Source organism: Malaclemys terrapin, chromosome 6, assembly GCF_027887155.1.
Source record: "Malaclemys terrapin pileata isolate rMalTer1 chromosome 6, rMalTer1.hap1, whole genome shotgun sequence".
NCBI lineage: Eukaryota > Metazoa > Chordata > Testudines > Emydidae > Malaclemys > Malaclemys terrapin.
The window spans coordinates 61,478,239-61,494,840 of NC_071510.1; the positions used below are offsets into that span (position 1 = coordinate 61,478,239).

Genomic DNA, 16,602 nt, shown 5'->3' on the forward strand with positions numbered 1-16,602 from the left:
CTGATTAGCATTCCTTCAGCATGTTCTGTAGTGCTCTTAGTCTAAAGAAGAGCCAGTTGTGCATCTTTAATTTTTACTTCCCTTTTTAAATAGAAGTGTGTTTTATAAGACCTGGCTGCAATGATATAACTCACTGAAGGAAGATGGGACTAATTTAGAGGTGAAGATTAATGCAAGAAAGAAAAGATGCAAACTAAGATGTAATATATTAGAACATGAGACTTCACATCTTCATGGATCAAATTTCTTTGAGGCATGCAGAATTTAGGGTTTTCTCCTGCCCTGAATATCCATTCATGTGTAAGATACAACTAAGCACACTGGAATTATTAATATGTGCTCTGGAATTAGTATTTGAACAGTAATGACAATAATGTGAGCTCAGTATTGACAGACAGAGTTGTGTGGGTGGACTATTATCAGCAGCATATAGTAATTGATCATTTGCTCTATCCATGGTATTCCTGAGTTTCCAGCAAAGTCGTGTGCAATTATATTATTATTATATAATTTTCCATTCAAAGTCTGTGAACCATCATCACCTTTAGAGGTGAGAAATCATTGTACAGTTTTAAAGTATCTTTTCTTTTCTTCCTTAAATTAATCATTTTAGTTTCCAAAAACTGATGGAAAGAAGAATTGTGGTGTTAATTTTATTTCTACAAAATCAGAATTTTTTGATTATGAATTGATTATTGCCAATTAGCAGTTTGCCTCAGCAAAGCCAGCATGTAATTCAAGCATTCATCAAAGACTGGGCTTTCTCTCTCCCAGAATAATGTGCATAAATGTTCATAAGGATATTCAGCCTCGAGTATATAGGGAACAAATCTAGTTGTTGACCTTCAGCTACCTTGCCTTCTTTTAGAGATCGCTATAAAGAACCATTGCAGCAGGGATAAGAGAACTAAATTATATGTCACTGTCAGTATGACTTGTTTTAATTCCTATAGTTTACACAGAAAACTCTGACATTGACTTAACTTTGCTAGTGGAAATTATATTTGCCAAGGGTTTCTAGCCTGAATTTAGAGACAAAGCAATAAGATGTAGCCCCAGGACTGAGAGAGATTAAAAATGAAGCAAGGAAAAGAGGGAACTGTGCCAACTGGAAAAGGGGGGACTGCCAAGGAATAATATTATCATGTACTGTATTGCGTCTTTTATTTGAGGATCTTACAGTGTATTACAGACATTAATTAAGCCCCTAACAGCCCTGTGAGGTAGCTATCATTATACAAATTTTGCAAATGGATAAACTGAGTCACAAGGTCATAAAGAAAGTCAGTGGAAGAGCTGGGAAGGGGAGCAAGGAGTGGCTACTCTACACTTTTCCTGGAAGACAATGGAGTGAAAATGATAAATAAATTACCCATACTATATCTGGTCTTTGGATGAATAGAAGGCTCAATCTGTAGGACTACTGGACATCTTTCACCAGGAATACATAGACTTGAAACACTTAAGAGAAAACAAAAAAATGTGCATTAAGAACAAAAGGGGAAATGAAGGCAGAGATACTTGAGAAAAGGTAAAATCAGGAACTCATGCATTTCAATTCCTCAGAATTTGTTCCATTTAGGTTGCCACTATTAACAGCCCTGCCCTGCCTTTTGCCACATTGTCCTCTTGATGTCTTCTTACGCTGTTTCTCTTATTATTATTTCAGTTAAAATCAGATAATCAGGAGCCAGTAATAAATATTAACAGTTTGTGTAAATAATTACAGAATTTATGTCAGTAGTTAATACCCTCTAGTCAGGCATCAGCACAGGGATGGACTCAATGATCTAAAAGGAATTTTCCATCTCTAATTTCTATGACTATGATTTATTTTTTTTGGGGGGGAGGAATTAGGTTTTTTGTGGGGAGGAGGAATCAAATCTTTTTTTCATCTGTCACAGGGCTAACATATAATGACAGCGTTGTGTCCTTTATTCTTACCTCTGCTGGAAAACACAACCATTCAGAGGAAAATGCTCTATTTTTACCTCACTGTGTACAATGGGCATGAGTGGCACTGTGACAGAGTGTTTGATCACTGTATGCCAAAATAACTGCCTTATAATTGACATAAAAGCTGCTCCTGGCTTGGTATTTAGGATGTAACACTGCTCTTAGCACAGGTCTGGCTTCCAGAATAAAGTATATTCCTTTTTCTCATGCATGTTAATGCTTTGTCCTTCTTCCTTCTTCTAATAGCCCGTGAGATTTGAACTTGGAGTCAGCAAAGTACAGGCTTTGTGGTGCACAAAAGAACACCAGGTTTTTATCACACTATGCCTGTGTAAAAAAAGCTGTTCAACCATTCAGTTGCTGCTTGTATTGTGCAGCTGTTATTTTACTGCTGAGAACATCTTGCTGTCGACAATGTAGTACCTGAAGGAAACACTAGCACACTGAGCTTTTCAGGAGGAGCTAGGATTGGGATTTTGCCAGTTCACTCTCTGGAAGGTTCAGGCTTTTTCTTTTCTTTTTTTTCTCCACCTTAAAATCTTTGCAAATAAATTACACTTTTTTGCTTGTTTGCCAGTATTTGCTCCAAGATTTTTTCACAGTGACGTCTTCTCAACACATTGGCAGTCACAATTTGTGTTTTAAGCCCTCCTCACTAAAACTTACAGTGAGATTTTGATTGGTCATAGTCCACTCACAGTTTGCAATACATCATTGTGTTGACTGAGTTCCCATGAGTGTGAATTCCTGGGACAATGTCCCTTTCTTCACTAAACCGACAGTCAATATCTGGTCAGTCTCATCTATTTAAAGTCAGCCAAGCAGGAATCCCAGTGCTCATGGAGAGGTCTCTTTGTTTGCTTACAAGTTAACAGGAGATTCAATTGTTCCTAATTAAAATTAAATACAAACAACTGTGTTAAAATTACACTGAGGGGCTGATTTAAACCTACAAACCTAGGAAATTCAGAGATAATTTCAGCCTCTTATAGGTGATAGACAAAATCCTGCTTTTGGTGGTGGTGGTGCTGGGGGAGATGTGCAATTCTCATTGCAGTCCAGGGCTCAAATCCTTCTTGTCTCAGTAATGCAAATAGCCACATTTTTTTAAGCAGCAACTTTTCCCCATACACGAATGGAGCATTCCTGTCGCATGGGATAGTGCGAGGCTGAATTTGTGTATTATGAGTCACAGTGCACAATACAATCTACAACAAGACACAAACTATCATTCTAGTTGGTACAGAATACTAATTTCATAGGGCTCCATGTTGCCATCCTCTATCTGGCTACCCTCCCATTCACTTCATTAAATTCAATGGCAGATTTGCAGGATCAGTCTAGTAGTTTGAATGTGTGACAGCATACAACTAATGCTATGGTAGCATCTAAAGCCCTGACCTTTTCACTACTAAATGCTAAAAGTTTGTGCAATAAAAGCAACCCCAATAAAATAAAATGGTATTTTAGGAAAAATCTGTGAAAAATTAATGTCTGCACTCTAACAATCATAATGTGTTGTATAACGTGAGAACTAATGGATTCTAGTGTGTGCTGTAAACCAAATTCAAAGAACTATTTTACATGCTCAGGAGATATTTTTCAAACTTAAATAGTGGCGTTTTGTCTGATTTTTTTCCCCCAGAAAATGCCCAAACTTTGAGTGTGTTACTGATCCAGCTCCTAAATTCATTGAGAACCTTTCCATTAACTCTAATGTGAATTTGAACTGAGCCTTATACGTTTATAAGAGTTTCTGTTTTTTAAAATTAAACTGTCCTTTCCTTTTCTCAGGAACTGTGTACAAAGAGTCCAAACCTCTTTAAAAATACAATATCAGGGTCCAAAAAAGAGTGCAACAGATTCTGGGTTCTTTGTTTTTTGTGGTGGTGTTTTTCTTAACTGAATTGATATCTGGGGCTGCTGTCCATTGCATTTAGAAGAGCTGATTTACAATCTTATATAATGGATTTATGGGGGAAACATGGGGATTCATGTTTATCTTTGCAGCTGTATAAAACTGAAGTCCATTTTATTTAAATTTAACAACAAGGATTCCCACTATCTATTCAAATTAAGTTAATGTGTGTCAGGGTTTGTGTGCAAATTCCTGCTTTCTCTCATTTCTTCCTGATTCCCCTCCTGCTGCCTAGGCTTCTCCCCAAACTCATACTTATATCCTTATCCCACTCTCATCTTGCTCCTTCTTCCAGGTTGCCCCTGATACTTGGAAGCCTTTCTCTCTCCTTATGGGCCATTGCTTAATCCTCTTCTTTCCGGGCACTGTTTTAGGTATACTTGTCATAAAGAAGAATTTTTCTTTTTTTTTGGTGCTTCTGTAACAAGTCCATGTGCACACATGAACCCATCTAGGGTGCTGGGACTAGAATCCAAGCCATTTGTCTCTAAAATAGGGTTACCATACGTCCGGATTTTCCCGGACATGTCCGGCTTTTGGGGGCTCAAATCCCCGTCCGGGGGGAAATCCCCCAAAGCCGGGCATGTCCGGGAAAATCGGGAGGCTCGGCCGGGGCCTCTTTGTGCGGGGCCGGGGGCATGGTGCCCAGCCGGGAGCCGGGCCGGGGGCCAGGCCGGGCCAGGGTCGCAGTGCCGGGCCGGTCTGGGCCCGCGGGGCCGGGGAGCCGGGGAGCCGGGCCGGGCCCGCGGGGCCGGGGAGCCAAGCCGCGGGGCTGGGAGCCGGGGGCCGGGCCGGGCCCGCGGGGCTGGGAGCCGGGCCCGCAGGGCTGGGAGCCGGGAGCCGGGAGCCGGGGGCCGGGGTCGGGGAGCCGGGCCAGGGTCGGGGAGCCGGGAGCCGGCCCGCGGGGCTGGGAGCCGGGGGCCAGGCCGGGCCCGCGGGGCCGGGGAGCCGAGCCGCGGGGCTGGGAGCCGGGCCCGCGGGGCTGGGAGCCGGGAGCCGGGAGCCGGGCCCGCGGGGCTGGGAGCCGGGCCCGCGGGGCCGGGAGCCGGGCCGGGGTCGGGGAGCCGGGAGCCGGGCCCCCCCCCCAGCTCCCTTTGGCCTAAGATTGCCAGAGCAGGGCAGGAATTATCTTGAGCTTTCCACTAGCACACCCCACTCCTTTGTTTCCTGTTGTTAGGAAGCAAGGAGTCTGACTACTGTCCAGTCAGCAGGGGACAGAATGAGCAGCTGTTGCCTTGCATCCCAAGAGTTACTATGTTCAATGTGAAGTAGCATTGCTATGGAGCAGACCAGCCTGGCAACAGTGGCATGAAGAGAGGAGCAGCCAGAGTCTGCAGAAGATTTTTTGACATTGTGACACCCACTTGGGTCTACACCTATGATGTTCACCACTACAACTTTTTCATACCCCCTCTTTACAGGTGTTTCCATGAGGCCTAGCAATATTAACCCTCCTAATAGTGTTACATATACATAAAACAAATTAACTCCACCATATCGCTGAGTCTGTACTGTAGTGTTTGTATCACTTAGTGCTTGCTTTTGCAACGGCTTCCCAAGAGAATTCTCAGTGTAGTCAGTGGGAGTTCCACATGGGGAATGACTGCCAAACTGGGCTATTCTAGATGAGATAAACTCACTGGAAGCAGGGAATACATCCCCTCGTACAGTGCTGAGCACATAGCTGGGGCCCAGTGAATAACAGATACACAGGAATAATAATGAATAAGGCTAAGTTTTTGTCACAGATATTTTTAGTAAAAGTTACGAACATGTCACAGCCAATAATGAAAAATTCACGGAAGCCCGTGACATGTCCCTGACTTTTACTAAAAATATCCATGACAAAATGGGGAGCCTGGGCAGTTGCCGGTGGGCTGGGAGCTCCAGGGGTGGCTTGGAGCTCCAGGGTCCCCCTCCGCTGGCAGCCCCCAGCTGCGGGAGCACCCCCTGCCACCTGGGGCTGCCAGAAGCGGTTAAGGGCTCCCGTCTCCTGGGGCAGCAGGGGTACCCCATAGCTCCCTGCCTCTGCAGGTGGCACAGGACCCTGCAGCTACCAGCCGGCACTGGCTGAAGTCATGGAGGTCTTCGGAAGTCACATATTCTGTGACCTCCATGAATAAATTGCAGCATTAATAATGATACTCTTGTAGATTAAAAGTCCTTGTATAATCAGGAGCGGTGCATTATATTGGCAAATTTTATAATTTCCTTCAAGTTTTGAAGAATGTCACCAGCCTATGCAGGGAAAACTCATTGAAACGTTCCCTTCACACAATATGTCCCATGTTTCAAGTGACAAGGAGGGTAGGTTTTTCTCTTCAGTAGGACGCAATGTGATTAACCTGTCTGGGCACCAGCAGTAGGCAGCCATTGAACAGATCGTTATTAGGGTGGGTATAATTACATTCAAAGTGCCTGCAGGTTATCTGCTTTGAAAGCTGAGGACGCAAAGGCTCATCTCCTTTAGATGTTGAGTTCTGGGCTGTCAGTAAAGTACACATAGATTTTTTATGTAGTGTCAATCATGTCTTAGGCTGTTAACTGCTGCTGTTTGCTTTTGGAAGCCTGCCTGTTTTTACGATTATGACGAGGGGGATATAAGATATGAACCAGTGATGAGTAAAGGGTTGTAAATGGTATAGCGGTGACACTTCCACAAGTGCTATCATACTATTGCTCTAGTCATTAGCTGAGTGGATATTTGAGCCTAATCAGTATCAAAGGGACATCCACAAAGTCATCTATTTCATTAAGCTAATTTACATGACTCGGCTTACCCAAGAATCAAATTTTCATGTAGTGTCAATCTTCCTAGCAAGGAAAATAAGGGGATGGGGAGGAGGAGGCCACAAGGCAAGGCCTATGGATGTGCGTATTTCTTTAATCAGATACCCTCTAGTCTTTCATAAGTCCACATTGCTTTTAAAAACCAGAGATAAGTACCAGTAAGCTTTGAAAAGCTTAATTTTAGTCACTTCTCATTACAGGGGACTGACTTAGAAGGAAGAAATTGCATTGCCAAAGTTGAAATTGTAGAACTGGCCTAAGTTCTTGAAGGCTTTAGCCACTCCTCAGATTAGAAATGAAGGTAAGTGTTGTTTTCAGAGAAGGGGATCTGAGGGTTAGAATAGTTTGCTCAAACAGACCTTGAAAGCTCCAGTGGTCCCTGAGAGACATCAGTGACGTTTGTATATAGACTCACACAACAATGTGATCCTAGAGGAGTCGTGGCTGCTATTTATATCATACAAGAACCAGCTGTTACTTTAACAGAAAGCTGTAATGTGCTGCAATGTTTTCTTTCTTTCCCCTGGTCGTCAGCATACCATCTTTTTGTAATCTGACTTTTAAAAAAAATCATTACAATATTTAGTATCATCCTTTTCATCATTGCTAGAACTGAGGCTTAAAAAATTAATGACTCCTGAGTGAAACCTTATTCCATTAGTTGGATCAGCTAGTAATTGTTTGTATGTTAAATCTTAATCTTATCTAAAGGAGTTGTTTCTGAGTTTTGTTTTTAACTGTGAATTTGTAGTGATCACTGGCATATCCTTGTTAAATACAGGTGCCAGAAACCATTAATTACAATTCATTTTACATGACAAACGAAAACTGTTGTGTTGGATTTAAAACTATGTCTGGAAAGCACTTCCATAGTTATTGGATCAAGGATGGGGTTCAGCTATTTAACCCATCTTCAAAGGTTTCTAAACCTGTTCCAGCTTCTCTAATAATGATTTCATTGTTTATCCAATTGTTGCTCTATTTTTGATGGCAACTTTTCAGGATAAAGATCTCACAGCAGTCCTCTTGGTATTTATGTAGCTCTTGTCAATGCACCTAAAAAGTGCAGCTCTGAGTGACCATTCAGTAATGAGGAAAACACAAAACAAAAACATGATTATGAGTTGACTATTACCAGAGAGATGAATCATCATGTTTGTGCTTCTTGAACTGGAAACTGTACTTTCAAGCCATGTCCCTGCTGGAACACAAACTGTGCTAGCAATAACTCGTCTTTTTTGGTGCATATTTCCATGTGCATACTGAGGGTTTTGAAGGCCTTGTTACAGGACTAAGGAACAGTAGTTTTATATAATTGTCAGAGTGTTGGCCGTGGGTGGCGAGGCATGGCTCAGGGTTAAAACTGGCGATTTAAAAATCAAAATGACTAAATAAAACTGCCCGGTTTAAACCATCAGAACTGCAAGTGAGGACCACTTTCAACATGCTTAAGTGAAAAAAAAATCTTGTATTTCACCTCTTATCCTCTTTGTCTGTGTATATGAATTGTAAGCTTTACAGGGCAGGAACCTGTTTTCTTATGCTTTGTAGACCTCTACCACACTTTCGGGAGATATATAAATAACAATTGGATGGTTTGGTCCGGTGTGGCCAAGGCTATTTATTTATATTTTTCTCCAATTAAGCAGTCTGGTTGATCCCAGGGCACAGATTAATCCCCAGCAGTATTCTGGCACTGGGATGTTGCACAAGGTTTGTAATTTGTATGTATGGTAGACACAAATTGGGTTACAACCATTACTTTATGTGTGAAAATGGTTCCAAACCCAGTTACAAGCACTGGTGTGAACAGGGCCTCATACTGCAATCTTTCCTTCAGCTGGCACAGTGTCACTAAAGCCTTTTAGGACATTGGTAATGGTGTGCGGTTGGTTAGAAGCAAATCAGTAATCAAATTTCTAATGTATAGGTCACCAGAGTCAAAGAGAGAGGATGAGCCAGGGAGGGGGGAGGCTGTTGTTGGATAAGCTGGGGGGATAGGTTTCCTATCCCAGCAGTCACACTGCCTTAACTCTTAAGTAGCATCTGGTTTTTCTAATTAGGGCTGCTTTATTTCAGGCCTGTCATAAAGGAGAACATACCTTTTGTCTGTGTTTACATTAGAAATACCTTGAAAGCAGCATATTAGAAATGAAAGGTTTAATATGGCTCTATGTATTTTTTTAAAAAAGTGATAATAAATCTGTTTAAAAAAAATCCAGAGAGAAGGAGAATACTGGCAAATATTTGCATTTTTTAAGCTGCACTATACGGCTTATATTAGGCCAGCATTTTTTCTGATATGATTAATTCTGTTCATTTCTAAACATGCATAACAATCAAACAAAGACTGTGACTTGAAGAAACTGAAGTGGAAAATGTTACAAATTAGATTTTTGTCACCATTTGCATATCCAGTCAGGCAGAATGCTGCTGGGGTACTGCCCCTCTCTCCTGTGGCAGGAGGGCCTCATACTACTCTGCTGTTCCCGGGAGAGAGAAACAGCACATTCCACTCCAAGGGGAAGGGGAGGAAAGTTGCCCAGTTCCATGAGGGAGCAGGCAGTAAACTTCATTCTGTGGGGAAGAAAGAGGTGAGGGGAGGAAGTGCACTCAGCTCCCAGAAAGGTGAAGGCAGCTTCCTATACAGAACTCCCTCCCACCCCAGTACAAAAGCTAACCACATCTTTCCATTGCAGTCTCTCCTTAAAACACACCTCTTCTGCAAAACCTACCAGTGTTTTCCACTAAGTGAATGTTACAGTCCTGATTTACACAAACACAAATAAAAAAGTACATTCCAGTATTGTGAAATAAAATAAGACCATTTTCTGGCCATCCAGAGCATCCTGGTTATTTGAAGCACTGACAGCGTACTTGGCAGTGTCCGAAAGGCAGGGGAAGAGACTGTCTCCGTCCCTCAGAACTTGCAGTCTAAATAGGCAGACAAGACAATTTGGATATATCAACTCTTGGGAGAGGTTGGAAGAGCTCGGAACATCAAGAGGTGTGTGGGTGTAAGGTGGCGGGGTATTCAGTGCCTAGTGTAAGGGAGGCAGCATTCTTAGCTTTTGTAGGTGAGGGAGGAGTCATTGTATCTAGCTCTGGTGATGGACAGAAGACTGTGGGGAGCTTTTGGGGTTTATGCTCAGTGTTTTCCTCATGTACTCAGTAATTACTTTAGAAGATTCCATTCTTATTAAACTGAACTGGCTGTTTATTAAAGCAATTTATGGCTGCTCACTTGCAGCTTCGTCTTCCTAACTGTGTGCAAACTGACTTCTTGGAGCCTTTTCCAAATACTTCTCTCCTGCAACCCTTGCTCATCCTTCCAGATTCCATTCAAGTTGCTGTACTCAGCTTCTATGGGAGGAGGCAGCTTGCCCAGAACCTTAGTGAAAGGTGCGCACTTGCTTGCTGAGGGAAACACGCTCAGTTCTAGGGCTGGAATGAGGAGCAGAGTGCTTGGATCCTGAGGTTGCAGGTGAACTCAGGTCCTAAGCAGAGGTGATAATGAAGTACTGGGTGAATTTCAACCCTTTTTCTATTTGTAGATTCAAGTTTTTAAAAATGTATTTGTTATTCAAAATAATTCATCAAAATATTTTGCAATTTCATTTATTCTGTGGATGATTCTTTTAGCTGTGTTGCTTAGCTGTGATTGGCCAAGTGGTGGTCTTTCTGGGATGAGCCTAACTCTTACAATCAAGTTCCTGGTGGGAATGTTTTCAAAAATGAATTCAAAATTTGCTTTCCACAACTATTTACGAGTATTATGTCATTCTGCAGCTGCTTCATTGACTGATTCAGCTCTGTGATGGATATCCATGAAAAGTCACTCATGACGGTCAGGAGATAGGAGCAAAGTGTAGAGATCAGGAGTAGAGATGCTCAACACTTCCAGAACAAGAGATTTAGACAATAAGATTTTTAATTAAAAATATTTTTTCTAACAGAACTGGTGAACACACACAAAAACTGCAGGAAAGAAAATAATGCTGGCCCTTCACACTATCTTAATCTCATATCTGAGAGAAAGGACCTCTGAAAATCTGTTCTAGAGGGGATACTGTGTCCTAGAATTTGTACATATGCACACACACACCTCTTTTGGTGTGAATCTTAAACTCTTGTGAATAATGTGTTGGCTGTGCTGCATTTAGAGTTGAAAGCCTCTGAACTGAGCAACCATATACCATCACATAGGTGATATTGATCCTGTTGTTCAGGACATCAGAAACTCTGAAGGCTGGTTAGAAGGGAGAATTCTGTTATATTTCATGGGCAGCTGAACTGCAATATGTGCCTTTCTTCATTTCAGCAGAGAGAATGGGAGTCAGGACATTGGTCAATAAAGCTGTACAAGGCCAGGAGAAGGTAGTTGATTCCGACGGGATTTATGAAAGAGGTATTGCAAAATCATCCATTCCATGAGCCAAATGCTCAGACCTGCTGAGCACCTACGACTTCTGCTGAAGCCAGTGGGAGTTGTGGATGCTTAATCCCATGGACATCAATGTCAAAATTTCCACTGATTTCAACAGAAGCAGGTCCAGGTCCTTTATTTGTAACTGGTATTTGGCATTTCTCTAGCAAGCCAAAGAATCATTGCTCTAAAGTAATGCAAAAACATAAGACTCAGTCCTTCCTCTCGTACTCATGTGAGTATTCCTATAGATGCCAATGGTCTTATTCACATGAGAAAGGGCTGGAGGACTGAGTCTATGGCAAGAACATGAAACCATCATGCCAGCAAAGATCTCTCCAGGCTTTTCAGGTTACCACAGTACACGCATACAGGCTGCAGTCTCATTAAAAAGCTATTTGAGTATCTGATCTAATTCCTTTTGTGCTTTTAAAAAAAATCTGTTCTCTCTCTGTTGGCAGAGATTCTTGTCTTGGCTGTAGATCAACAAACACTGGCAACTGACCAATTGAACATCCAGGTTATTGAGGCCCATCAAAAGTCATAGGAAATCATTCTCTGCCATACTTGATATAGATTACATAACCAGCCGAGATGCAGAGGGAGAAACAACAGAGCAGCAGCTACAATGTTCCTGTTCCTACACAGGAATTATACTTTTCTCGGGCAATTCATGAAGTATTAATTCAAGCCAGGAAAATACACAGCCATGCTAGAGAGATCACAAAAGTTCATGAATTTTTCTTTTCATGCACCTCTCCTCCCCTTCGAAGAGTGAAGTTTGTGGTTGGGGAGGAGGAAAACTCTCCAGTCATCTACTTTTCAATTACATCCAAACCAAACAATTGTATATGATCCAAACGTACATCAATCCCTAAAGTTAGTGACCTATCCTGGCAGTGAGTTGGTGGGTATAATTTCATAGTTTGGCAGAGTGCCGATGTCTGGTGCTGTATGCATTTTTTTAACTCTACAAAATTAGCTAGAATACTTGTAATAATGTTTTCAGCATCAGATTTAATTGTGTGTCTGAGCCATTGAAGTTTTTTCCTCTCCAGTATATCTCATTATTGTTTGTTGGAACACGAGTGCAGTCAATCATTCCTAAAATAACTGTAGAAACCATCAATGATATAGAAATCTTTTTGTCTTACTGTTATGGTGGTGGGCTGAATAGTTTAGCCTGTCCTAGCATGCTACCTGGAAACAGACTGCTGACTCATCCATGTGACATTCTTTATTTCCTTTGCAAAGACCCTGTATAGGTTATTGAAAGGGCAGCGAATATTTCTTGCAGGAGAGGAGAATGACTTTGCTTTGTTCTACCAGTTATCCAGAGACTGGATTAGAGGTTTCCCCTGTTGACAAGGAAGCTAACCCATCATTTCAGTTCATGCATTCATACTCTGTAGACCCCTTTTCTCTCACTGCACTGGACTGGATCTTTTCCTCAACCTTTCCAAAGATGTAAAGTACATAATAACAGAGTTATTACTCTTGTAATTTGCACTCTAGGAAGCTATCAGAGTCGCTCTGACTCCCTTTCTACACTATTCTTAACCCCCCAAGAAACAGGTGTGAACGAATGCATATGGATGCTTGTACTCTAGAGTAAATGGGTGAGGGCATGTCTATATTAACAGGGCTGCAGCGGTGCAGCTGTGCCACTGTAGCGCTTAGTGAAGACATTACCTATGCCTACAGAAGAGCTTTTCTCATCAACATAAATATACTTTGCCTTCCCGAGAGGTGGTAGTTATGTCAACGACAGAAGTCCTCCCGTCAACATAGTGCTGTCTACACCAGGGATTAGGTCCATACCCGTGAGCGAGGTAGTTATCCTGACATAAGTTTGTAGTGTAGACCAGTGCTGAATGTATGCCTGCATAGAAATGTAGTGTGCCTCTTTGGTGCAATGTCTGAGCTCTTCCTGAATTACCACCTCTTTGTCTGACCATCAGTATCTCAGTTTTGTGCCTGCTTTTCAAATCCCTTCACATGGGATAATTTCACATTTCCTCTTGATACTGGTCTCTTGGTAATGAGAGTGATTGTGCATGTTCTATTAATTAAAGAAATTGTGATTTTATATTTAGGGGTTAATTGGTGATATCTGCATATAACATTTTCGTAAGATAAATTAGATTACAGTAATTAACCTTGTGTCCAGTATAGCAGACAATAAGCGTTTGTCTTAAGAGCATCCTGGAAGTAGGATCATTTAATATAGCTATTGGCTCCTTTCATTGACTTTTTTCATATTACCAAAGTAGGTGAAATTAAGCTATGGATGAAAAATATGCCATGTTGTCATGAGTGATCCTTTTTCCACAAAAAAATTCTCGAGGGTAGGATTTTTTCTTGTATCAACCTCTCCATAAACTGTTAAGATTATAGATGATGTATAATTTGGTAATTTTCTGGGCATAAATCCAGGCACAGTAGAGCTCAGAGACTGCCACTTGCAACTAGCAATTACCAGCAGACTGCATGAACTGGATGATTGGTAACTGCAATCCTGGGGATCATCCCATTTTGGAAAAGCAAAACTAGATAGATGTCCAGAATCCTTTAGGGTTTTTGTTTGTTTCTTTAAGGCCATACACACTAATGAAAAGATCTGAAAAGTATATGATTCCACAAATTACCAGTAAAAAGAAATAATTAAAGACAAATAGAGATCAAGACAATCTATCTAAATTTTACATGCCCATTACCTTGATATGTGAGCAAAGTGTGTGTGGAATGGTGGAGGCAACATTCCAGTCTCATTCTTGCTGTAGTGCTCTCAGTTTTGTTATCACCATCAACTTATGCTTACCTACAAGGTGCTTTAAAATTTGCCTTAGGGATTACATCTGTTTTTCGGCCGTTACTCATTTTTGCAGCAATCTCCCTCTTGCCATTCTGAAAGGTGGAAAGAAACCAAAGATTATTGATTTCATAAACAAATAAGGGAATGAATGTATAAACACAAGTCTTCAAGAACTCTTTGCTTACCTGCAGTTTTTATCTGTCAGGGACATACATAAATTCTCATTATGAATTGGTTGCTTTCTGGGGGAAAGTCTTACCTTTACCTTCTCATTCTCCTTCACAAGTTGTGATGTACATTTATAAAAGTCTTCTTGCTTGAGTGGAATGTTGCTGTATTTCATTGAGCAACCTTTCATAGACTATGATCTTGAAATTTGGCCTAAATCCTGGACTAGACTATTCTGGTATATAATGGGTACTGGATTCTCTTAAAGTTGCCATTGTTGCTGTGGAAGTAATGCACTTTCATGGGGGCATGGCACAAGTGATCGGTTTAATCAAGCCATGATTTAAATTTTTAAAATTGATTAGCATTGTGGGATGGTTACAGTAAATTTGATCCATATTTTTTGGACTGTGGAGCTTCAGTCACTTTTGAGCTAAAGTTGATTAGTACCTTTTGAAACATATACTGTAGAAAGTTGTTATTCTACTGAATGTAAATCAAGCCAGGTTAGTGACTCTTTTTTCTGAGTAAATTGCATTAATGTGGCCAACGTTACATATCGGTAATTGCACAAAAGCTAGGAGATGTGCTCTGATTACTCAACAGTTGAACTTAAATGTGTTCTCTGCTGTTTTGGGAAATTAAAAAAAGATGGACATTTCCATTTCAAACAAATAAAATGAGTGTCTTAAAGCAGCCAAATACCACAAATCAAAAGATAATATATTTCTTGAGTTTAGTTTTGAACTTTAAACAAATATGCAAAATAAAAAATATTTATTTATGATTATGTTAAGCAGCAATCAGCCGCTCTAAAACACAATGATATGTTATGTGGGATCCTAATTTTGGTCTAGAATAATGCTGTGCTCTTCATATGATTTGATCTGTTGTGCAGACATAAATCCACTGTAAATTACCTTTTTGTTTTCCTGGATGGGGGAGGAGATTGAAGAAAAGACTGGACTCTATTTAAATATGCACCCATAATAATGAAAGGAGACATATGCTAAGCAACTGAGGGAATCTGACCTGAAGAGTTTAATGCACTAGAGGGATTATTTTAGGATTACTGCCTGATCCTGATGTTATGTTTACTGCAGACGTGTAGCAGCTCAGACTATGTCTGAAGGGCTTTGTCAAACTTTTAATCAGTGGCAATTGGCAATACTGTTGTGAAAACATATATGGTTTCATGTTTCACCTTTGTTGTTATCGATAATAAAAAAAAAGGAAGAACACATTTCATTCTCTCTATACCTGTGAATCACAGGCTACAGTGTAATTTTTATTCCATATGCTGAAAGAGAGAATAGAAGGTCTATTGACTAGCACTGATATTTCCCAGGCAAAGTTAGGGTCGGGAAGACTAATGGTATTGTTGGTAGTGTATCTGTTTTCTATTAAGGTTGCTGTGATTAAACAGCAAAGACTATATTAGAGATAGTGTTCTTTCTTGTAAAAAGGCAGTGTTACGTTTAGCTCTTACATCAGTTAAAAATCTTGACAGTGGTTTATTGAAGCCCACAAACAACAAATAGAGCTATTTTTATCTCTTAAACAAATGAGGTGTATTTAAAATAATAAAGAGATCATTGTGATGACTGAACAAGCTGTTCTAAAGTTAGATCTGTTGCTGTGTGTTTCTGGTGGTAAGGAAGAGGAATAATTTGGCCACTGTCTTTGTTCTTTAATGCAGGCTTATTGCCCCAAAAATAAAATTGAAAAATGTTTCTAGCAATAATTCTCCAAGCACAAATGCCTTTCTTGACAGTTTTGGCAAGCCTGTTTTCAGTATAAAACTGAGCAATTATTAGAAAGTGAAATATTGCATGATATAATACCACCATCAACATCAAGACAAACATATTCATTGTGTCTTTTGCTGTGTGAGCAGGTTATTGCCATTACATTATCCATTCCGCTAAAATGTGTACCTCTGATTCCCTGACAAATAGATAACCAGAAGAGTAGAGAGGAGCAGATGCTTTAGCAAGGAACTGTGGCCATTTTCTCATTTGCGTTGGCTCCATATTTCAATGCAAATATCACTGAACAGGTGGTTGATGAGGTCCCTGTAGATTGTTTACAGTAAAGGTTACAACCAGAATCGATAGGCCTGAGATACTTCTAATTCCATCTGGGAGATGTTCATCTTCCATCTGACTGTTCCCTCTCTGAACAACAGCATCCTATTAAAGCTGAAGTCACTGGAACTGTGTCACTCAGGTCAATGGAAGGTTCTTCCTATTAAAGCTTTCATTTGTTCTTCACATTTTCCGTTTGTACTATTGTGGGGTGATCAGTAATGATGATCTATACAAGATAGGTTGCCAGTATTACCTACTGAAATGACACCTTTTTTAGGAAGAGGTTCATTGGTTCTTACTGGGGGTTTTCCAAATCTGTTCATCTTAGCAGTCACTGAATCAGGGGGTAGTGATATGACACACAGAACTGACATTGCAGTGTATGATTTATTGCCTGTGTAAAACTGCAGACGAGTACTTACATTTACACAAACATCAG

General features: G+C 40.7%; 1 protein-coding gene across 4 annotated transcripts in view; it reads left to right on the forward strand.

Moving 5' to 3' along the window:
* The window catches only part of SEMA6A (semaphorin 6A), a 138,899-nt gene that overhangs the window by 32,237 nt on the left and 90,060 nt on the right, over nucleotides 1-16,602 (forward strand). The window lies entirely within an intron of this gene.